Genomic DNA, 24,385 nt, shown 5'->3' with positions numbered 1-24,385 from the left:
TCCCTGGGGTTTAGGATGCAGCCTGCAGCAGAGGGAAGAGCGCTGAGCAGAGGGTGGCATGGGGAGAAGCAGTGTCTGCTCCAGGCCTACCCCTGCCTTGCTGTGTGACCCGGGGTAAGTCACCACCCACCTCCCTCTGGGCTTCAGCTTAATAAATTGTGGCTGTTGCTCTTGAGATTTCTACTCTAGGCTTTTGCTCACATGGCTTTCTGTGACTCATGCCTTCTCATTCCACCTTGACCGTTTAAACTCTGCCTATTCTTTTTTCTTGGCCCAGCCATAGTTCCTCTTCCTCTGGGAAGTCTTCCTTGATTAGCCAGAGGGCAAAGCCAGGTGACCAACCAGTCCACCTTCTCACTCACGGAAGGAGAGAGAACTTCCTAGAGGGTCAGGCCTCTGCTAAGGCACAAACACCCCTTCTTCTTCTCCAGCCTCCTGGTCGGGGACTTTTTTTGGCTGCTTGGATCTGATTCTCCTTGCATGAAGGATATTCCCTCCCGCCTCTGCCACCAGTTGTCCCTGGGGAGTGGGTGTGGGTTTGAGTCTGGTACCCCCCAGCCTGCCAGAGACAGCAGGCAGATCTACCATCCCTGTCTCCCTGTAGCAAGTGAAGCCCATCCCCTCACCCCTGTGAGGTTTTTCCAGTAGGGGCCTGCCTCTGCCTGGACCTGCCTTGTTCCCCAGCAGCTGCCTGGGGCAGGGTCTCCAGCAGTCTGTCTGGGGTCTCTCTAACAGCCTTAGCCTCTCTCCATTCTCACTCCCTCAGTTTGGGCAGGATCAGTATGGTGAGAACCCTGGAGGGTCCCTGCAGGGGCTGTGCTGGCAATGACCTTACAGCCCCACACCCCTACCCCCACCCCATATTTCTGCCCTGACCAGGGGCTAGGAGCATGGAGCTGCTGGCCCCAGACCCCCAATCCTTATCACTCCTTCCCACCTGCCAGCCTGGCCAGATCTGGGAGGAAAAGGAGGCTGGGCCTGGGCCAGGGCAACTGCTTAATGACCCTCCCGGGGCCTAATCTCAGACTGGCAGCCTTTGAGTGGCTCAGGGTTGCTCCTGGAGGAGGCTGATAACACACCAGCTGGGCCCCCCACCATCTATCGGCTGCACAAGCAGTCCCTGGAGGCGCCTCAGAGGGCCTGGGAGGGGGAGGCTCTTTGCCGGGGCGGGGCTGGAGGCAAGCTCTCTGCCCCTGGCCCTGGTGGAGAGGATTCAGAGCTCCTGGAGTGACACACAGGGGACCTGGCAAGCCAGAGCAGTGGACTAGGATCCTGCAGAAATCCCTAAAAGGCCTGTGCTCCTCCATACTTTCCTGCTCCTCTCTCATCCTTTTCTCTCAGTGTAGGACCTCTCCCTCTTGTCCTGGGTCCTGGTCTCCTCTTTGTCTCTCCAGCCTGTATCAATCTCTGTCTCAGTCTCCATCTTTTGCCACTCTCTGTACGTCTCGCTGTTCTCCACTCTCCACCTGAACTCAGTGCCCACCATCCTCTCTCCCCTTGCATCTCTTCTCCCTTTCCAGCTGGTTCTCCATGCTGCCCCCTCCCCAGCTCTCCCCACTATCCCAAGCTTCTCAGATGTCACCCCTTGGCTGGGCAAGTCCCATGACCTCACTTCTTTGTGTGGCATCATCTCCCACTGATCCCAGCTCTCTGCCGGAATGCTTAGGCTGCCCAAAGCTCTGCTCCAGGATCAGGATGTTCTCTTACTGTTCAGAACCTTCTTGCTCTGTCTGCTTCCTGGGACAGTGCTTGTACCTTTCTTTCTGCTTTCCTGCTTAAAACATGTAAATGTCACAGGGTTATATTACTGGCCACACCCAAACTCAGGCAGGAAAGGAAAGCCTCCGCCCAGGAACTGCACAGTTGAAGGGAGACTGCAGCACTGCTTACTTCAGTTAGACTTCAAGAGGAACTTCCAGCCTGGAGGAGGTTTTAAAAAAGGCTGTGGAGTTCTATCTCCAGAGTCTTGCCTGCTGTAGGACAGAGTGCCAGGTGGTCAAGATGAGTTTCAATATTACTTCCCTCATACTCAGAAGTACTTAACTGTGCTTCAAGGAGACAACCAGTCAGGACTACAGCTGGGCAAAGCCTCCTCCCCAAGCCCAGGTGTAGAGGTGGGGGCAGAAGGTGCTGGGGGTTAGGGCCCAAGTCACACACACTCTACCTTGTCCTCTTGGACAAACCTCACAGGCAAGTTGTACGGCTGGAGCAGTCAGAACTTGCTCTGGCACTAGGGTGGGAGGCACCTGCCTCCCATCCAGATCTGGCTGGGCGTCTTGATTTCCAGCTGGGTTTTCCTCTCAGTTTTCAGTCCCTGGCAGTGTGTACAGTGACCAAAAGCTTGAGCTTGGGTATCACACAGACTCTGGTTCAAATCCCCGCTCTGCTCCTCACTGTCCATGGGCACCCCTAGCCTTCCATACCCTTCATTCCCTTGCCAGTGAAACTGTTTCTGTAATGTCTTTCCTGCAGTACTACCGGGAGGAAACAGAGATGACATATGTGTCATTATTACACCAGAAACATGCCAGAAAGCCCTCTATGGTCAGCTTAGATGCCACTTCTTCTGGGATGCTTCTCCTCCACCCTGGGTTAGGCACTTCTCTGGCCAGCTCCAGCCCCACACTTCCCTTGTCTCTGCACCCACCTCTCCTGCCCCACCCACCCTGCTGTGCTGCCTGTCTACTTGTCTGTGTCCAGCTCCAGCTCCAGGTCTGGGAGCTCCTCAAAGGCAGGGAGGGGGTCACATCTGTCACCAGCATCCATGACAGGGCTGGACAGGGGAAGGGAAGACCAGTGTGGTGTAAACTCCAGCTGTGTGTCTGTCCGCACCTCAACCCCACACAGGCAGAGAAACACACACATGTGCGCATGTACACACATGTGCTCTCTCTCTCTTTTTCTGATTTAAGGTCCTGGGGCCAGTGATAGGCTGCCTCTTGAACATTGCTGGTCCATCTGGCCTTCAGTTTCAGGAGGGGCTCTCCCTGTCTGTCTGTGGCCTCGACTGCCACCTGGTGGCTGCACACTCTATGGAAGCACAGATTCAGCAGAGTCTTTGAACTTGAGCTCCAAGTGACCCCTTCAGTGCTGGGATGAGAGGCATTCCCATGGCACAGTTGCTGGGACCAGAGGTCTTCCCATGGCACAGTTGCGTGGCGCCTCCTCAGGTTGTGCCAGCACTTTGCTGGGTCTTCCGATGGGCTGCAAGGGCAGCTGGGTCCTCTGGTGCCCCCTCCCCGCGGCCAAGTCCGTGAATACCTCAGGTTCCTTATACTGCTGGCAGCACCAAGATTTTGGGGGCTTAGCCATCCTAGTCCTGATGTCACACCTCTCCTTCACTCAGAAATGGTCTGGGAGCCCAGTGGGGCTATTATTTCAGGGGGCGGGGGATGAGGGATGGCACCATTTCTGGGACCTTGTTCCCTGGAGATCCTGGCCTCCTGGAGAAGCAGAATAGAGAGATCTTGGAGACAGAGAGAGAGATAGATCAAAGCTAAGTCCAAGTATTTGTCCTGAGCAAGTTGGAAGATGGTGGAGCCAGGGACACTGCATTCGGTTGTGCAGACTGTGCCCCTATTAACTAGGCCCTGCAGCCTGGCTTGGGCCTGTGTCACCTGGAGAGAGGGTGCCTCTTTCTGATTCTCACAAAGACACTAGACTGGCACTGAGCATGGCAGACTGCAGGGGACAAACAGGAGTGTGAGTGGATGAGATTGCGTTTGTGGACACATGGAGTGCAGGGCATGCGGGACCTCTGCGGGGGAAGTACTGAAGGGCAGTTGTGTGCACGGTTGAGGTCTGAAGCCCAGTTGTGCAGTTAGTAGTTGAGCCAGAGGTTTTGCCTTAGAGTTGAGTGCCTAGCAGGAGGTTTAGAGCCCAGGTCTTACTCAGGAAGCCTGGGTGCAGCACAGCTCTGACACTTCCTACCGTGTGGCCATGGAAAAATCAACCCTCAGAACTCCAGTTTGCTGTAGATTGGGGGTGTCTATCTAGTAAGGGGTGTTGTGAATATTAAAAGAAACAATACACATAAAACACACAGAATAGTGCCTAGCACACAGTGTACAATAAATGTTAGCTATTTTTTCATTACTATTATTATTATTTTTACTGAATGAACTGATTCAGATGCACAATCATAGTGTGTCAGAGCTAGCAAGATCTTTAGAATCATTTGGCCCATTTCATGATATTATACCATGGAATCTAAACCCAGGGAAGGGAGGGTACCTGCCCAAGGGCACATAGGGAGTCAGGCAAGAAGCAGGTTGGAGGCTCTGCGTGGCTGTTGGGTACAGAACATGCTGGAACTTTCTGCTCTTCTGCATCTCTTGAGGCATCAGCACAACAATAGAGCTGGTGATCCTTGTTCATTTTGTATTTCTGAGGCTGGTACAGGTCTGTACATGGACTTTGTAAATGAGCAATGGGCCCTTGGCCAATTCTAGCTGTGAGCTGAGGACATGGGATAAAGGACAGGTGCTGGCAAAGTGGGGAAAGGGTCAGGAAGGAGAGGGGAATGGAAGAGGGGAAAGGGATTTGGAGAGGGTGGTGGAAGGGAGGATGTTCTAGGCCCCCATAGTTAGTAAGCTGGAGTAAGAGGCTGGAAAGGACTTTCCTCAAATCCAAACATAGTGATGGTGGTGGTAGTCTCTACACTGAAGCTGAGGGCTGCTTATGTGGTGCGTAGGATGCTTTCTGATTGGAGCCTTGCAATGACCCTAGCAGGTGGTTATAGCTGAGCTGTTTTTAGAGGAGAAAATGCAGACTCAGGGCGAGGGAGGTGATTTGCTCAAGGTTCCACAGCCATTTAGTGGCATTGAACCCTGGTCTTTTGATTTTAAATCTATTGTTAATTCTACCCCAGTACAAGGTTCTTGTGTGTGTGTGTGTGTGTGTGTGTGTTTGTGTGTGAAATGGGGAGCTGAAGAAGAAAATAGTGTTCGCTATTGCAGAGCTTACAGTGCATTTCGAAAGATGGTGGAAGTGGATGAATGAGGGACATGGGACTTTAGCCACTCCATCACTTCCTATGAAGCATCAGCTTCCAATTCAGCACCTGCAGCCTCATTGCCTCTTACTCAATTCCACAGGCACCTCAGGTCCAAAATGGAATTCTTGATCTTTCACCAGCCTGAGTCCCCTCTTCTTGTAAGTGGCACTCATGTCCCCAGACCAGAGACAGGGGAGTCACCCTGAATGCCCTTCTCCCTGAGCCCTGAGGCCCCCTGAGTTTTACTTTCCAGGAAGTCTCCCTCTCCTCCTCCGAGCTCCTGTGTGACAGGTGGTGATCCTGCCTGGAAGTCTGCAATGGCCTCTTCCCTCGTCTCCTTGTTTTCACTCTTGCTGTACCCTCAAACCTTCTGCCACACTGCAGCTAGAGAACCTTTCCAACCAGCGTCCAGCCCTTTACACCTGCAAGATGGATCTGAACTCCCCGAGGCAGGCGTAGCCGTGCATGGGCTTGGAGCCAAACTTCCCCAGGCAAATCCCATCCTGCCAGTTTTGTATTAGTGTGGCGATGGGCAAGTTACTAACAAAGGTACCTCTGAATCTGAACATGAAAATCAGGGAGAAAATGATGCCCATCTTTAGGGTTGTAGCGAAGAGCAAATTAGTTAATATGCTCGTATGTCCAGAAAGTCTATAGTAAAGCTCAGTAAATGTTAGCAACTGCCATCATCATTGTCCTTTCCCTGTTTTGCCTGCAATACCTCAGCAGCCACTAGATGGCCACACTGTGGCTCGGTCTCCTACCTCTTCAGTGCTGTTCCCCCATTCCTTGCTACCCACGCTTTACACTACTGGAAGTTTTCCTGCTCCCCTCCCTTCCCCACCATGCTGTGTCACACCTCAGTACCTGTGTTATTCATGTTCAGGGTTCATGGCTTTCCTTCTGCCAGCCTCACCTCCTTCAGGATGGCTCTCTGACATCTCTTTCAGCCCTACCCTCCCCAGGTGAGCTATGCTCTGTGTTTGTTATCTCCTGGAGGGCTGGACATCCCCAGGATGGCTGGCACAGTGCCTGCATAAAGAAAGTGTTCAATGTTTGTTGGATGAATGTCAGCCAGTCCCAGCTCAGCCACTTACATCAGTTGTGTGATATTGGCCAAATCACTTAGCCTCTCTGGGTCCCAGTTTTCTTATCCCTAAATGGACATTAAGAAGAGGATCTACTTATTTGCAGTGCCAGCCAGTGTAAAGCCTCAGCATAAGACCTGGCATGCTGTGGACCTGAGTCCACCATGCACAGCCACCTGCTACCAGCCACTGCCCATTCCCATTGCCTACCCAGCCATTGCCCACTCTATGCATACCTCTGTTACCTGGCCCAATTGAGGGTATTAAAAATTGCTTTACCCCTTCCCAAATGTCCTTCTTTACCATGTAGGGTCTAGAATTAGCCTGCCACCTGGCTGGGCTGAGTGGGCCCCTGCTTGGTTGATGAATCAGCTGAGCCCAGAGGGCTCCCATGTGCCTGGAAAGCACAGCCTCTGCCTCCCCATTCCCTGAAGCCCTACCGTATTTCCTAGCTGACTGCTCCCTGGTCTTCTCTTTATCCAACCCAGTTCCTGATGTCGCAGCTTGGGCTGGGTTGGGGCTGAAGGTCTTGTTCCTGGCCACTCCCATGAACCTCTGTGATCTGACACTGCCTCTATCTCAATGACCCTGGTCAATGTGCTCCTTTCATCAAAACCCTGAAGCAATGATTGTTCCTTAGGACAAATTCCCAGGAATGGTAGAATCATTCCATGAAAGAATAGGAGCATTTCTCAGGCTCTTGTAAGGTACATGCTCTCTATTATTTTCCCTAAGGGTTGAATCCATCTATACTTAATCAGTTCTATCACAGTGTAAACTGTATGTGTGTGTGGGGGGGGGGGGAGAATTCCAGTTTGCTTTGAGGCCAAACACTTTCTAAAAGCTTGTTCATGAAGTATAGTGCTCTCTCTTTACAGAATACTTGTTATCTTTCCTCTATATTGCTTGCAATATCTTAAGCAGCCACCAGGTGGCAGAGCTGACACAGTCCCTGGGAAGGTCAACGCTGGGTCCGGCGTTTACCTTGCCCAGAGAGGAGTCTGCCCAGGTTGGTGGTTTGAGTGAAGTGGTCATTGATGGGATCCCTGGGGAGAAATGAGAGTGGCCCTAATGGATAGATCCCTGGCTGAAAGTTAGGTATTCGAGGTTCTAGAACTGGCCGTGCCCTGCCTCAAGTTTAGCTACCATTCGTTTCTTGAGGACTACCTGTACGCTATATTTTGCCCAGCCACCACAGTGGAAGCACCCATCACCAGGGTGTGAATCTAAGGCAACTGGTTGTTTTATGGAGGTCTCAGGAACTTCAAAGCCCAAGATAAGCCTGTGTGCTCATGGGCCACCTGGCAGTGTTTATTAAAATGGAAGCTCTGCTGGCTGAATTTGTAAACCAGGTCACTGTGAGGCAGAAAAATGTGCTGTCCAAGGTGGATGGGTTTGGTTACATTAAACACTGCTTCCAGGCAGGAGTTGGAGGTACCAGAAGTGAAGAGGTGAAACAGCATGCTAAAGAATTAAATGGCTGATAATGAATGTGTTTATTTCTTGTCCTTTAGTCACTGACCTGTTCACCGGGGCACTGCCCTGGTGGTATGGCCCAAATGTTTGTGTCCCTCCCAAATTCATATGTTGAAATTCTAACCTCCAGTGTGATGGTTTTAGGAGGTGGGGCCTTTGAGAGGAAATTTGGTCATGAAGGTGGAGCCCTCATGAATGGGATTAATGCCCTTATAAAAGCGACCCTACAGAGCTTTCTTGCCCTCTTTCTGCCATGTGAGGATACAACAAGATGACAGCAGTCTGCAACCCCAAAGAAGGCCCTCACCAAAACCTGATCATGCTGGCACCCTGATCTCCAGAATGGTGAGTAATATACTTCTGTTGTTTATAAACTACCCAGTCTATGGTGCTTTATTACAGCAGTTCGAACTGATTAAGACACCTTGTGACTTAAGGCAAACTTTATAATGGTGTGCAGGGTCATTAGGAAGTGTATTCAAAGGATTTCAGATTTGGGTCTGGGTAGTGGTCCTCTCCTGCTTGTCCTTGAAAGAGAGATGAAGATCACATCAAACAAAATGCTCATCTCTGTCTACTGGCCCCTTTCCCTACATGCCCCTGACCCTCCAACCTTTATGGGTGCCTTTTAGAACTACTTTGGGATCCAAGGTAGACAGAAATAGTGCAAAGTAAATGTACAGTATAAGTTCAACTACTGTAAAGCAAAGCAACTTGCAAGAGCTGAAAGGAAATGCTGGGTCTAAATTGCCTACCTCCTGTCAATTGCATCATGACACTCTGCCACTATTCTATGTGACTGCCAAAAGGAAATTTAACCCTCTTTACAAATATAACACCAATCAGAGCCTCTGCAATTCATCATACACAGTGTCCAGCACTTAATACAAACTCAGAAGGCATGCCAAGAAACAGTCCAGCTGACCGAGAAAGCAAAAGAAAAGACAAAACATACAATAGAAATAGTCCCACAGGAGATCCAATATTGAGTAGCCAGACAGAGACATTAAAATAACTATGATTAATGTGTTTTAGAATATTGAGACAAAGGTGGAGACTCTCACCAAATAATTTAATCTATAAAAAAAGAATGAAATGGAAATTATAGAATTATTTAGCAATGCTTTATAGTTTGGGTCTAAAGGCTTGAACATATTTTTGTAAAATTTATTACTACATATTTTATACTTTTGGCGGCTTTTGTAAGTGGAATTGTGTTTTAAATTTCATTTTATAGCTGTTCTTTGCTATTATATATAAATACAATAAATCAGTTATTTTTGTATATTGACCTTTGTGTTGGGGGTCCAAGATCACCCTTAGGTTTGATGATTCACTGAAAGGACTCACAGAATTCAGAAAAGCTGTTATACTCATGGTTACAGTTTATTACAGCAAAAGGATACAGATTAAAATCAGCAGAGGAAAAATGCATATACAGTGGGGTCCAGGAGTGAGATTCCAGTTGTCTTCTCCCAGTGGAGTTATATGAACCACACTTAATTCTCCTACCAGTGCTGTGTGACAACACATACAAGGTCTGGCCAACCAGGGAAGCTCACCAGGGCCTTGATGTCCAGGGATTTTTACTGGGAGTCAGTAAGCCTGAAGCATCTGAGTGACCAACTTTAGTTACTTAGTCTTCAGCCCCTCCAGAGGTCAGACTGATACAGAATGATCCAAGGTCTCCACCATAAACCACATTGTTAGTATAAAGTATCTGGTGTGGCCCAAAGCCACAGGTGTAAACAAAGACACTCTTATCAGGAAAGATATTCCAAGGGCTTAGAGGTTTTCTCTTAGGACAGGTCAAAATCCGGTCTGTTTTTTGGAATGTGCAGGGTTTAAAACATCTCAATCCTGCTGAGTTAACTCTTTACTTCACAACCTTCTATCTTGCAGCCTTCCTAAGTCATTTATTAGTTTTACTAGCTTTTTTTGTAGATCCCTTAGGATTTAAAAATAGACTTTTTTTTAGAACAGTTTTAGATATACAGAAGAATTGAGAAAATAGCACAGAGCTCCCATACACACTGCACTCAGTTTTCCCTGTTATTGACATCTTACATTTATTTGATATATTTGTTACAATTAATGAAGCAATTTTGATACTTTACTATTAACTAAAGTCTGTAGTTTATTCAGATTTTCTTAGCTTTTACTAATGTCCTTTTCTCTTCCAAGATTCTATTCAGGAGACCATATTACATTTAGTTGTCATCTCTCCCTAAGCTCCTCTTGGCTGTGGCAGTTTCTCAGACATTCCTTGCTTTTGATGACCTTGACAGTTTTGAGGAGTAAGTACTCATCAGGTATTTTGTAGGATGCCTCTTATTGGAATTTGATGTTTTTTTCTGATAAGGCTGGAACTGTGGGTTATTGAGAGGATGACTACAGAGGTAAAAGGACGTTTTCATCACATCATGCCAAGCATACCTATCAACACGATTTATGGGTGTTCGTGCTGACCTTGATCACCTGGCTGAGGTAGTGTTGGTCAGGTTTCTCCATTGCAAGGTTACTGTTTCCCTCTTTTCACACAGTGCTCTTTGCAAGGAAGTGACTGTGCACAGTACACACTTAAGGAGTGGGTAGTTATACTTCCTTTCTTAAAGGCAGTGCATCTACATAAATTATTTGGAATTTTTCTGCATCGGGATCTGTCTCTTTCCCTCTGTTTATTAACTTATGCAATCATTCATTTATATTAGTATGGACTCATGGCTATTTATTTTATACTTTGCGTTATAATCCAGTACCATCTTATTTATTTTATTCAAATTGTTCCAGCTTTGGCTATTGGGAGCTCTTTCAGTTTGCTCCTGGGTCATTTTGACATGCCCCTTCAATGTGGTGAGCTCTGTCTTGCTTCTTGGATGAACCCCACTTTGTCATGGTATATTACCTTTTCTATATACTTTTATACATTGCTGGAACTTATTTGGTAATATTGTGATAAGGATTTTGTCTGTATTCATAAACAAAATTGGTCAGTAGTTTTTTTTCTTATAACATCTTTTTCTGGTTTTGATATTAGGGTAATACTGGCCCCCAAAATGAGTGGATTGAATTCTTCTCTTTCTCTATTTTCTAGAAGAGTTTGAAAGGATTGTTATTATTACTTCCTTAAATATTTGATAGAATTCACCAGCGAAGCCATTGAAACCTGGGGTTTCTTTGTAGGGAGATTTTAAATTATGTATTCAATTTTTTCAGTACATAAAGAGCTGTTTAGCTATTTTATTTTTTTCTGATGCAGTTTGGCAATTTATATTGTAGAATTCATTAGCATATAATTGGAATATTTCCTTATTATCCTTTTAATGTCTATGTAATCTACAGTGATGTTCTCTCTTTAATTCCTGATACTGGTAATTTGTGTCCTCCTTCATATTTTCTTGATCAGTCTAGTTAGAGATTTATCAATTTTATTGATATTTCCAAATAACCAGTGTTTGTTTTTATTAACTTTTTCCATTCATTTTCTCCAATTTCATTGATTCTTGCTATCTTTATTATTTCCTTCTTTCTATTGGCTTTGGGTCTCATTTGCTCTTCTTTTCCCAATTTTCTAAAGTGACAGCTTAGATCTTTGATTTTAGGCCTTTCTTCTTTATATATAAGCATATTAGACCTTAAATTTCCCTCTAAGCTTTGCTTTAGTAAAGTTCCTCTTATAATTTTTCATATTTTGTGTTTTCATTTTTATTCAGTTCAGCGTATTTTCTACTTTGTCTTGTGCTTTCTTCTATGCTCAGAAGTGAGTTTTTAAATTTTCAAATACTTGGAGCTTTTCTAGATGTCTTATTTTTGTTGCTTTTGAATGCATGTTAATAGGTGTGGGAGAACAGTTAAAATTTCAACCCTTTAAATTTTTTTTTTAAGATCAGTGTATTTTGATCAATGTTCATGTGCATTTGAAAAGAATGTAGGGCCGGCCCGTGGCTCACTCGGGAGAGTGTGGTGCTGATAACACCAAGGCCACGGGTTCGGATCCCATATAGGGATGGCCTGTTGCTCACTGGGTGAGCGTGGTGCTGACAACACCAAGTCAAGGGTTGAGATCCCCTTACCGGTCATCTTTTAAAAAAAAAGAAAAAAATGAAAAGAATGTATATTCCACAGTTGCGTCACAGTTGTGTTCTGTAAATGTCAATTACTTTAAGGTGGTTGATATGTTAATCAGATATTCAGTATTCTTACTGAATTTTTGTTTCATTCTATATCAGTTTCTAAGACAGGAGTGTTAAATTCTCATCTATGATTTTTGGATTTGTCTATTTATTCCCTTATTTCTAGCAGTGTTGTTTTATGTAATTTGAAGCTCTGTTATGAAGCACATAGATGTTACATCTTCCCACTGTATGGATCCTCTGTCATCATGAAGTGTTTCTGTCTCTAATAATATTCTTTATCTTGTAGTCTTTTTTGTCTGGTAATAATATACACTTCATATTTCTTTTCTTACTGTTTGTGTGGTATATCTTTCTCAATTGTTTTTACTTTAAAGCTGTTTGTGTGTATTTACAGTTCATATCTTGTATATAACACAAAGGTAGTCAGTCCCTGATTTTTCATTTCATTTTATTATTTAATTCCATTGAAACATAATTGATTGTACATATTTGTGGTATTTTTAAAAATTGAAATACAGTCCCTGCTTATTAAAATCCAGTCTATCATAAAGGGCAACAAAATATGATTACATTGTGTAATGTCGAATATAGTAATTATCCTGATTTGAGCATCACAAATTGCACACAGGTATTGTCAATGCTTTATCTCACAGATATGTACAATCAACTATGTTTCAATAATAAGGATTTTTTAAAAATGGTTTTTAAAATGAGGATAAGGGCCAGCCCGTGGCTTACTTGGGAGAGTGTGGTGCTGAGAACACAAAGTCAAGGGTGGAGATCGCCTTACTGGTCATCTTTTTAAAAATAAATTAATTAAAAAATAAATAAATAAAAATGAGGATAATAACAAAATGTCAGGATACAAAAAGTAGGGCAGGCAAAAATAAATAGTAAATAAATCAATCCAGTCTATCAATCTCTGTCTTTGATTGGAGTGGTTAATTCAGTAATATTTAATGTAATTATTTATATGGTTGGATTTAGGTCTGCCAGGGACCCAGAGGCGGTGTGAGGCGGAAGGACCGTCAGGGACTCCGCCGCCGCCTCTAGCAGCAACAGCAACAGCAGCAGCAGCAGCAGCAGCGTCCGCGCCCCGCAATCGGGACAAAGCGGGCTCCGCGCCTCTCCCTCGGCTCCTGGCCCCTCAGCGCTGGCTCCGCGGTCAACCTCCCTTTGCCTGGTTTGGGGAGCCCGGCCGGCGAGGACGGCGGCGGCGGAACTGTCTGCCCGCTCTCCCAGCGCCCACACTTCACCACCTCGCTGGGTCTCAGGGGCCCTGCTGGGATCCGGCCACCAGCTTGTCCGGAAATAATGCAAAAGGTGTCCCGAGGCTCCTGACCAGTGAACAAAGATTTGGGAAAGAAATCTCATGTTTTCTCCTGATCAAGAAAATCATCCATTCAAAGCACCAGTAAAATATGGTGAACTTGTCTTAGGGTCTCTCCCAAATGGCGGTAGAGGAAGGAGGAAAAGTAGGTTTGCTTTGTTTAAAAGACCTAAGGCAAATGGGGTGAAGTCCAGCACATTGCTTGTCCTCTTCAGGCTGCAAAGGCAAGAGCAGCAAGGACTAGCATAGCATATCAGATGGTGGTTAAATATACTCATGACAGCAACACTGATATGTTTCAGGGTGGTTGGTGGACTGAAAGTCCCACTGATTTTGTAGTTAACTGACACAGTTCCTGGAAGTCAAAAATAATTCTGACACGCAATCAGTGCAAAGCACTATATCAAGATTTGCCTGTAGAATCATATGCAAATGGAATTCGCCCTTTACAGCACAAATTTATACTGCAGGATTTGACTCATCAGAAAATATCTTTCTTGGGGAGAATGCTGCCAAGTGGAAGACAAAGATAGATGGATGGCTTGACCACTGATGGTGTGCTTGTGATGCATCCATGAAATGGGTTCACAGAAGACGCTGAGCCTGGACTATGGAGAGAAATATCAGCGTGTGGAAATATATTCACCCTGAGTGAAACCAGTTGAGCTGAGCAGAGAGGGAAAACGGTGGAAATTGAAACCAGTTATGAGATGGCTCGTTAATTGACCTCGGTGGTACAACAAGGCTGTGGTGTACTGCAGAAGGCCTCTCTGATACTTCCACCATGAAGCATTTGGAAGCCTTAAGTCAATGCAGTGCGACCTCAGTGCCCTGTAGGGTTCGACACATGAGCATTTCCTCGTATGAAGAGGAAAGATGTTGCAAATGAAAAACAACCATGGGCATATCTAAATTGTGGCCACGGGCATGGCTATCATAACTGGGTAATGGAGTTTGGATGTGTTGTCCCCTCCAAAACTCATGTGGAAATTTGATCCCCAATGTGGCAGTGTGGGAAATTGACTGAATCGTGGGGGCAGATCCCTCATGAATGGATTAATGCTCTCCCTGGGGGAGGGGAATTAATGAGTGAGTTCTTGCTCTATTAGTTCCTGCGAGAGCTCATTGCTTAAAAAGACCCTGGCACCTTCTCTCTCTCTCTCTCTCTTGCTTCCTCTCACCATGTGATCTGCTTGTACCGGCCAGCTGCCTGCCACTTTCCACCATCAGTAGAAGCCGCCTGAGGCCCGTGCCAGATGCAGCTGTTCCAGAATCGTAAGCCAAATAAACCTCTTTTCCTTATAAATTACTCAGTCTCAGGTATTTCTGTTATAGCAACACAAACGGACTAAAACAGAAAATTGGTACCGAGGAGTGGGGTGTTGCTATACAGATACTTGAAAATGTGGATGCAGCTTTGGAACTGGGTAATGGGCAAAGGTTGGAGGAGTTTGGAGGACTTAGAAGAGGAGAAAAAAGATGAGGGAAAGTTTGGAATGTCTTAGAGACTTATGTGGTGGCAAGCAGAATGCTGATAGAAATGTGGACAGTAAAGGCCATGCAGATGATGAGGTCTCAGATAGAAATGAGGGACTTATTGGGAATTGGACAAAAGATAACCCTTGCTACACCATAGCAAGGAACCTGGCTGCATTGTGTCCATGCCCTTGGACTTTGTGGAGGTTGGAACTTAAGAGTTGTGAACCAGAGCATTTGGCCAAAGAAATTTCTAAGCAGCAAAGCATTAAGGATGCTGCATGGCTACTTCTAACAGCCTACTCTGAGTTATGGCGGCAAAGGCATGATGTAAAGCCAGAATTTAAAAGGGAAGCAGAGCATAAAGATTTGGAAAACTTACGGCCTGGCCATGTGGTAAAGAAGCAGAGAGCTGGAGAACAATGCAAGGGTGAAGCAGATAGACTGGTTGCTAAAGACATTATCTTGGTGGTGAGGCAGCCAGATGCTAATAGTGGAGAAAATGAGAGGAAAGCCCTGCAGGCGTTTGAGAAGTCTGGAAAGGTGCCCCACCCATCACAGACCCTGAGGCCTAGAAGGACTGAGTTATCCTGGAGGACAGACCTAGGGCACAGCTGCCCTCGGGATCCTGCTCCTTGCATCGCAGCTGCTCCGGCTGGAGTGGCCCCAAGCATGGTTCGTGCAGCAGCTCTGGAGAGTAGAGGCCTGAAACCTCGGTGGCATCCACATTGTGTTAAGTCTGCAGGCCGACAGGATGTGAGAGCAGTGGAGTCATTGCAGCCTCCACTCAGATTTCCGAGGATGTATGGAAAAGCCTGGAAGCCCAGGCAGAGACCTGCCGCAGGGGCAGAGCCACCACAGAGACCATCTACTAGAGCAATGCCGAGCAGAAAAGTGGGGTTGGAACCCCCACAGAGAGCCCCCACCAGGGAAATGTCTAGTAGAGCCAAGGCGGTGGGGCTGCTGCCAGGACCCCAGAACTCTGGGGCCACTGGTAATGTGCAATGCCAGCCTGGAAAAGCCACAGGCACCAGCACGGCCCACTGTGCTGCACCTGGCAGAGCTGTGGGAATGAAGCTGCCTGATGCTTTGGGGGCCCAGATGCCCAATTGTGCCCAGGATGCAGGACTTGGAATCAAAGAAGATTATTTTGGACCTTGAAGATTTAATGTCTGTCCTGCTGGGTTTCAGACTTTTGGGGGGCCTGTTTCTCCTTTCTTTTGGCCTATTCCTCCCTTTTGGAATGGGAACGTGTACCCAATGTCTGTTCCGCCATTGTCTCTTGGCAGTAGATAAATTTGGTTTTGGTTTTTGCAGGTTCACAGCTGGAAGGACTTTTGCTTTTGGTCTCAGAGGAAACTTTGGACTTTGGACTTTTAAGTTGGTGCTGGAACAAGCTAAGACTTTTGGGACTGTTGGGATGGAATGATTGTATTTTGTTTGTGAGAGGAACATGAGTTTTGGGGGACCAGGGGCGGAATGATGGAGTTTGGATGTGTTGTCCCCTCCAAAACTCATGTGGAAATTTGATCCCCAATGTGGCAGTGTTGGAAATTGATTGAATCATGGGGGCGGATCCCTCATGAATGGATTAATGCTCTCCCTGGGGGAGGGAAATTAATGAGTGAGTTCTTGCTCTATTAGTTCCTGCGAGAGCTCGTTGCTTAAAAAGACCCTGGCACCTTCTCTCTCTCTCTCTCTTGCTTCCTCTCTCTTGCTTCCTCTCGCCATGTGATCTGCTTGTACCCACTGGCTGCCTGCCACTTTCTGCCATCAGTAGAAGCAGCCTGAGGCCCTTGCGAGATGCAGCTGTCCCAGAATCGTAAGCCAAGTAAACCTCTTTTCCTTATAAATTACTCAGTCTCAGGTATTTCTGTTATAGCAACACAAACGGACTAAAACACTGGGGAAACCAAAAAAGAACGTGATGGAAAAAATCTTGTAGGTCTGTTGCTCCCTATGTCCCTCTGTAGCTTGTACGTGAGGCTGGATTTTATGTGGATGCCCCCCCTCCAACCCATGCATTTAGCCCGTGTGGGCATGTGTATTCAGCAAAGACAACTGCCTATTGGTCCCAGATCCCACTTCCTCATGATACTCATAATTTTCATTCAACCTGTCCCTTTTGTGCACATCAGTTGGCTGGTGAGCAAGCTTGCATCCCAGGATCTCTAGACTAACACAGTTGTTCTCCAGGACTGTATATTAAATTAATAAGCCAAGTGAGTTGGGTTTCCCAACCTGTTGTCCACGTCACAGTTTTCTGCTCTAGTCATTTGCATTAAGATGAAGAATTTTAAAAAACATTTATAATAAATAGTAACAATTTTTGAGCAAAAATCTGGGAAACTCAAGCAAAGGAATTTCTGAAAGTACCAGACTTCTGAACTCTGAGTTTTGAAAAAAAAATGATTTTTTAAAAGTTAATATTATTATTTTTTTTACATTCTATGTTGTTGTGGAGCAGTTGGGAGGGAGGGGGAAAGGGGAAGGAAACAGGACAGAAGAAGGAGGAAGGAGGAAGGTGGGATTGAGGCCCATGACACCCCCTCATTCCCACAGGGGAGACTAAGGGGCTTCCAGTGGTGGCTTGATCATTGCTGGGCTGAGTGCAGATGTCAGGGCGGGCATGGCTGATGCCTTTGGCTTCCCACCACCCCAGCTTAGGAGAGCCCTGGGTGCTTCCTGCAGTGGCTCAGTGGTTGTCACTGGGCTGTTTGCACATTGTCGGTGGGTCATGGCCAAGGGCCTCAGCCCCCACCCTCAGGACTGGTGTCGGTGTTGGGGGGCATGGCTGAGGCCCCCAGCCCTCCCCCCTTTCTGGCTTGGTAGCCCAGGGGACTTCCGGTCCTTCTAGGTGTTCTAGGTGTTCTTTGGTTTGATATTACTACTTAATATCAAACTTTGTCTCTGATTGTGGGTACTTTACTTTTTCTCTCAGTTCTGTGTTGGATTATTTGCTGTTCCCACCATTTAAACTCTGCACTGGAACTAATTCATTGTCCATTGCTTACTTCTAAAATGGGGGAAAATCCTGTGGGGACCAGCACTTGCGCTCTGTGGTTCAGCTAAAGTGATGCTTTGCTGCTGATTCCCTAGGGAAGGCTTTTTGTGCAGCTCAGGTTTTAATGGTTGACTTTACAGGTTCTTCCAGATCTCATGAGACCCGGTGCACCTGAGTTGTGTAGAAACTCTAGTCTGGACCTGAGGTTTTTCATCAAACTGCACCCCATGCAATTCTATATTCCTGGCCAGTCTCCTCTGTGTGGTCCTGTGCTGATTGGGGGCAGATCAGCTATCCTTGCTGTGCGCCAGTGTTCCCCCAGTGGGCCTGTCTCTCCTACTGCCGATGCTCCAAACGCTTCCCACTGGGCTGTGCTCCAGTCCCTTGCGATGACTCACTGGCTTTGGAATGGCTCCTTTTTTTCAGTTATTATGGCTCCTTGCTCCTATGTGGGTCCATGGGAACCCTATTAGTGGTCTTGCTTGCCTGGGGCCACCAAAGCTCTCTTCTCCACTGCTACCTCCAAGCAACTTTATACGAGAGCACAGCTGCAGTTTTTGCCAGTTCCTGCTCCATGTGCTCAGCAGCTCCAGCCTGGAAGTGGCTGAGATTCGAAATGGTTTAAGCGCTTTTTTCTTTCTCTCATTGTGGCTTCTCCTGCCTTCATGAACTCTGTAGTTCTCTCCTCCTCTTCCCCTGAGCTCCAGCAGCCCCAGCTTGGCTGTCATTGCTTTTTTATAGTTGTAAATTGGTTGATTTGTGGGAGAGAGTGACGCTGGGGCTATTCCTCCATCTTGACTGGAAGACTTCTGAAAATATATTTTGAGGAGAAAAAGACATAGCCTAATTTGATGCCTTCATTTTAGTGTTTTTGAATCACCCATCCTCAGTGTTCAAAAATTGTATTGTGTAACTGAGAGTACTGTTGGTTCAAGCTATTTTAGGTTACAGTTTGTTGCAAACATTGTAAAATACAGAAACTTGTATATTAACTTTTTAATATTTATCTTTATTATAGAAATTATCTTAGAATGTTCTTGATAGAGCAGCATGGTAATGATATTGTCACACACTTGCTGTTTCGTGAGCACATAGCTTGAGGATTTGCAAAGTTAGGAAGAAGGGCAAAAGAGCCCCTCCCCACCTCTATCTAAATATGGAATTTGGTAAATCAGAATACTTTGTAAACCAATTTCATATTAATTATCATTGTATAAGAGGTGTTTGTTTTTAACCACACTGAAGATAATCAGGAAAGATTATTTTCCTTAATGATTCTCTCAAATGTAATACTATAACAAAAATATAATGCTAAAAAACATTTTACATGCTCCTTTGGATATGCAGTTTAATCTAGATTATCTATTTTTCTCTCACGATAACTAATCTGTTTTTAGTATCAGCAACAGCTGGCAAGTTTTTTGGGGGTTATAAACTGTGGCTCATCTGTTCCCTGTTTCTAGAAAAAAATCATTCCCATAAGAAAAAGCATAAATTAACAAGAAAGGAGTGAGACTTGATTTGCTTTTAGAAAAAGAAGTACTTAATTAATTATTCTATATTTGGCCTCACATAGATATTAGGAAATCTAGAGATATAAAGGGTTAAACTACAGCAGTGCTCCCTTTTAAAAATCTAGACTTAGCTGTGGATTTGAATCCTAAGGAGAGTTGCCACAGTGTGACTCAAGTAAATGTTTGGTTGGCAGATGAGTACCAATGACAGCAGGGTGGAGGGACACACTTGCATGGTCTGTTTATTCTCTAGTTTCAGTATGTCTTTGCTTTCAAAGCAAGAATTTTTTTTTCTCTTCTCTCCCCACCCCCACCCTTCTTTTACAACTCAGCACCAGAGAAGTATAGATCGTTGCACTACATTAAATCCTGTTTTGACCCTTGTAGAAATAACACACTTTTAGATTAGATGGATCATTTTAAAAGTTTCGGTTAGTTTTCCTTTAATTTGAAAAGTTGTATAATAAATACTTAATTGACTAGCAAATTTTTGTATGTGGTAGCATAGCTTTAATTTATCCTATTACAATACTGTTCTGAATTTTCTTTTGGTTTTTAAAGAACAAAACTTGTTGCTTAAAAGTGGTGAATCATTTTTATTTTACTTTGTCAAAATTTCCTTGTTATTGAAAATTATCATTTGGGTTCACTGAGGAAGTGGATGTCAGGAAACTTGTATTATAAGTTCATTTATGTTTTATCTGTAACTGCTGTTACCCCTTTTTCAAAGAAATATAATTGATTTTGAAATTTTCTAGATTGTTACATGTTTTGTGACTCATGCAAGGAAATCAAGTTCTGTGTTGCATTTGTTCTAGTCATTTCTATTCAGGCTATATTTTGTAGCTTAATTTTTATTTGCAATTAATTTGTTCAAACTAAGAAAATATTTTTTAAAATAGAAAAATGTGGGTTTTTTTCTATTTCTCTTTTTCTGCACTTATTTGTACTAATCAAATGTTTTTCAGTGTTCCATTTTCATTTATCAAGCGACATATTAGTTTTCTGCCTTTGAATTATTTTTTAGTGGTTGCTCTAGCGATTACATTATGCATCTTAAGTGATCTGAACCTTTTTTCAGTTTGCATTAAATGATTTCAGGTAATATAGCAACCTTGCAACAGTATCTTTCCATTTTCCCTTCTTTATGTCCCTACTATTATTGCTGTCATACGTCTTACATCTATATACATCATAAACCCAGTAATACAGTGTGATCTTTTTTTGTTTACACAGTCATATGTTGTTTAATGAAATTAAGACAATAAATTTTAAAAATATTATATGTATGTGTACACACGTGTATGCATATATATTCATGGTCTTCATGCCTTCCTGTAGATCCACTTTCATCTGGTGTCATTTTCATTCAGCCTGAAAAACTTCCTTTAGCCTTTCTTGCATTGCAGGTGTGCTGATGATGAATGTTCTCAGTTTTTATTTGAAAATGTGTTTATTTCACTTTTATCTTTGAAAAACAGTTTTACTGCATATAGAATTCTTGGCTGAGTGTCTTTTCCCTTTTTCTTACTTCGAATATACTGCTCTAATATCTTCTGGCCTACATTATCTCTGATTAGAAATTTTTATCTTACTTCAATTTACTTTTTTCTTCATTAACTCATTTTGTGGCTTTTCTAACTTCTTGAATTAATAGTTTCCTTTTTTGGGGGGGTGGCTGGTGGGTATGGGGATCTGAACTCATGACCTTGGTGTTACAAGGCTGTGGCCTAACCGGCTGAGCTAACCAGCCAGCCCACTAGTTTACTTCTAAAATTTCAATCTTGTTTTCTCATATATGCATGTAAGCTTACATATTTTTCTTTGAGTATTGCTTTGACTTATAAATATTTTGACTGTTCCATTCTTATTAGCATTTATTTTTAAATGTATGGTAAATTCATCCTTGATTTAAGACTGCATAGGTTTTAATCTTTACCACCTAATGGTTTCCTTGGTCAAATTATTTGATTTCTTTGTGACTTTTTTTTTTGTGGCCAACTACTTTGTTTTCTCAGCTATGTGGTACTGCTCTTATAAGGTTGTTGCGTGGATTAAATAAAGTAGTAACTGTGAAGCACTTAAAACACTTTCTGAAAGCATTAACTACCCAATAACTATTAGCAATTTGCTGAAGAGTGTGTCCATTTTTATTCATCCTGCTTGACTCTTCAGCTTTCTTTTTCTTTTACAATTTGATTATTTTTTCACTCTGTTCTTTTCTTTTTTTTTCTTTCTGTTTTCCTTCGAAACATCTATTAGGGCAACTGTGGAACTTTTGGATCCATCTTGTTTGCCCCATAACTTTTCTCTTGTATTTCCATCTCTTTTGACCCTTAGTCGAGCTCTTTGAAATATTAGCAGAAAGACTGCGATCTCTGGAGATAAATGAGGGTCTTGATGGAGTTGCCAATCCAAGGGTGTGGCTGGCATGCTGGACCCTGTTGTCAGGATTTTTCATTATATGCGGCTTAACTTAAGGACTGCAGCTGCACAGAGAATGGGAGCTAGGCATGCACTACCTTTTGCTATTGATTCTGACTTAATTGCATTATTGTTTGAGAACATGGTCTATATTAAATCAATTCTTTGAAATGTTTTGAGAATGGTGTAGTATGTGCTCAATTTTTATAAATGTTCATTGTACCTTGATAGTATGAATTCTTTCTAATTTTTTTTTTTTTTTTTAAAAAGATGGTCATCTTAACCCTTGACATGGTGTTGTCAGCACCACGCTCACCCAGTGAGCTAACTGGCCATCCCTATATGGGATCCAAACCCGTGGCCTTGGTGTTATCAGCACCACACTCTCCCGAGTGAGCCACGGGCTGGCCCTCTTTCTAATTTTTGGATGCTGAATTCTATACATGTCATTAAATCAAAACTACAAATGGGTTAAATCATTACATAATTTGAGTTATGTAACTCAAGTCTTCTATATCTTCAGTATATTATAATTATAAACATTATACATCTATTAATATTTGAGCAAGATGCAGTGAAATATTCTGTCAAATTGTGGATTTATCAATTTATCCCTGTAGTTTTGTCAATTTTTGATTTTTGTTTTGATTTTTTAAAAATATGCTTTCATGTTTGAAATTCTTATATCTTCTTGCTGTGTAATGACTGGTTTTTAAAATCACAGATAATGTTTTGTTTATATTTTATCTATTTTATCTAAGATTAATTTATCTGCTCTGATTTCCATTAGTATTTTGTTGGCATATATATTACCACCCTTTTACTTTCAGTAATTCCATGGCCTTATGTTTTAGGAATGTCTGGTATTTTAAAAAATCCAATCTGACAACCTCTGCATCCTAACTTATGAGTTTCTTCTGTTCATAATCATTAATTATTGATGGATTTGCATATGTTTCTACCATCTGACTTTATGCTTTATGTTTGTCCTTCCTTTTCTATGCTTCTTTTTTTCCTTAATTTTTGCATTTTGGGGGGGATGTATTATTTTTTGGGTTCTTTATATTCTATTTTTCCTTATTTTATATTTTTCTGTATAGATTTAAAATTTTTATACATTTTATTTCTATTTAGTGGCTGTGCTTGAAAAAATTTTTTAATATTGTTCAAATTTTAATTCTAAATAGCTATTTTGTACATTCTGATCTAAAGAAAGTAATTTTTTTAAGGAACATATTAAGTTTATTCTATCATCTCTTTTTGTATTAAAGATTCTTTAAAAAGATCAACAAAATTTGCAAGACTTTATTTACCTAAATTGACCAAGGAAAAAAAGAGAGAAAACCAAAATTGCTAAAATCGGAAATAAAGGAGGGGCATTATTACATCGTTATTGTTTTTTGTGGTAGTAAGAATTAGTTTCTTTCTCTTTCTCATTTGCATTTTTGTTCTACCTGTGGGTTTTGTTCTTTCTTGTGTATTCAGGTAGTGGTTATCATTTTTTGGACTCTAGATGCAGGACTTCCTTGAGGATTTTTTGCAGGGCTGGTCATGTGATGGTGAACTCCTACGGTTTTTGTTTGTCTGGAAAATACACTATTTCTCCTTCATAAGGATAGCCTTCCTGGGTATAGTATTCTTAGCTGGCAGTTTTTTTTTGTTTTATTTTTTGTATTTTGAATATATCCTCCCTTTTTCTTCTGGCTTGTAGAGTTTCTGTTAAGAAGTCTGCTGTTAGTCTGATAGGGGCTCCCTTATAGGTAACTTGATTCTTTTCTTTTGCTTTTATTAAGATTCTCTCTTTGTCTTTGAGCTTCGCCAGTTTGACTATAATGTGTACTTGGAGAGTACACATTATAGTTGAATCTGTTTGTGGATCTTTGAGCCTCCTGGATCTGAAGGTTCATGTCTCTCCCTATACCTGGAAAGTTTTATGTTATTATTTTTTCAAATAGGTTTTCCATACTTTTTCCTTTCTCCTCCCCTTCTGGAACACCCATGATTCAAATGTTTGTGTGCTTAAGGTTGTCTTCTAGCTCTCCTAAATTTTCTTCATTAAAAAAAAATTTTTTTTTCCTCTTTTTGTCCACGTGGGTTATTTTGAAAAGACTGTCTTCAAGATCAGAAATCCTTTTTTCTGCTTGTTCTAGCCTGCTGCTTAGGTTATTGGTTGTGTTTTTTATTTTGTTGAGTTAATCTTTCAGTTCCATGAGTTCTGCTACATTCTTTTTTAAGGTATTGATCTCTTTGTAAATTTCCTTCTTCACATCCTGGATTTTTTTTTCTCATTTCATTATGTTGTCTAACTGAGTCTTCTCATATCTCAGTGAATTTCCTTAAGATTGTTGCTTAGAATTACTTTTCAGTCATTTCAAGGGTTTCTTGCTCTATAGGGTCTGGTATTTGAGAATTATTCTGTTCTTTTGGTGGTGTTGTATATTACTGGATTTTCATATTTCTAGTATCTCTATGTTGATGCCTGGCCATCTGGCAGAGCAGTTGCTTCTATTATTCTGGAGTGGGCTTTGAGGAGAGAGATGGCCTCTTCTTTTTCTGGTCTACCTGCTTTCGGTCGGGGGATACTGCCCTTGGCTCCTTGCCTAGGACCCTGGGCATGTTCTCTTGCCTGCCTGTGCTTGAAAAGTTTATTTTGCATGCTTGACAAAGTCTAAAGTTATTTAGTGTCTTAACCCCCCTGCACCTCAAAAGATATATAGACATTAGAATGCTTTAATTCCAGTCACTCCCTCCTGGATTAGTAGTTTTTGTTCTTCCTTTTAAATATGCTTGCATCTTTATTTTCTTTTCTTAAAGCCTAGGGTGGCCTCCAGAACATCCTTATCATGGTGTTGGCTATGGGGGGGATGCTTTGAAGTAGTTGCTGATAAATATGAATGCTATAAACTTCTAGCATTTTCTTATAAAATTTAGAAAGAGTTTT

The 24,385-nt window shown here is 43.1% G+C and overlaps 1 pseudogene; it reads left to right on the top strand.

The window, feature by feature from the left end:
• The first annotated feature begins 13,068 nt into the window (after positions 1-13,068).
• Positions 13,069-20,438, top strand: LOC134384127 (E3 ubiquitin-protein ligase pellino homolog 1-like; annotated as a pseudogene).
• Positions 20,439-24,385: the final 3,947 nt, after the last annotated feature.

The sequence above is a fragment of the Cynocephalus volans genome, chromosome 8 (assembly GCF_027409185.1).
Source record: "Cynocephalus volans isolate mCynVol1 chromosome 8, mCynVol1.pri, whole genome shotgun sequence".
Taxonomy (NCBI): Eukaryota; Metazoa; Chordata; class Mammalia; order Dermoptera; family Cynocephalidae; genus Cynocephalus; species Cynocephalus volans.
Note: the sequence above shows the minus strand (reverse complement) of the source record. Positions and strands in the feature narration are given on the sequence as shown.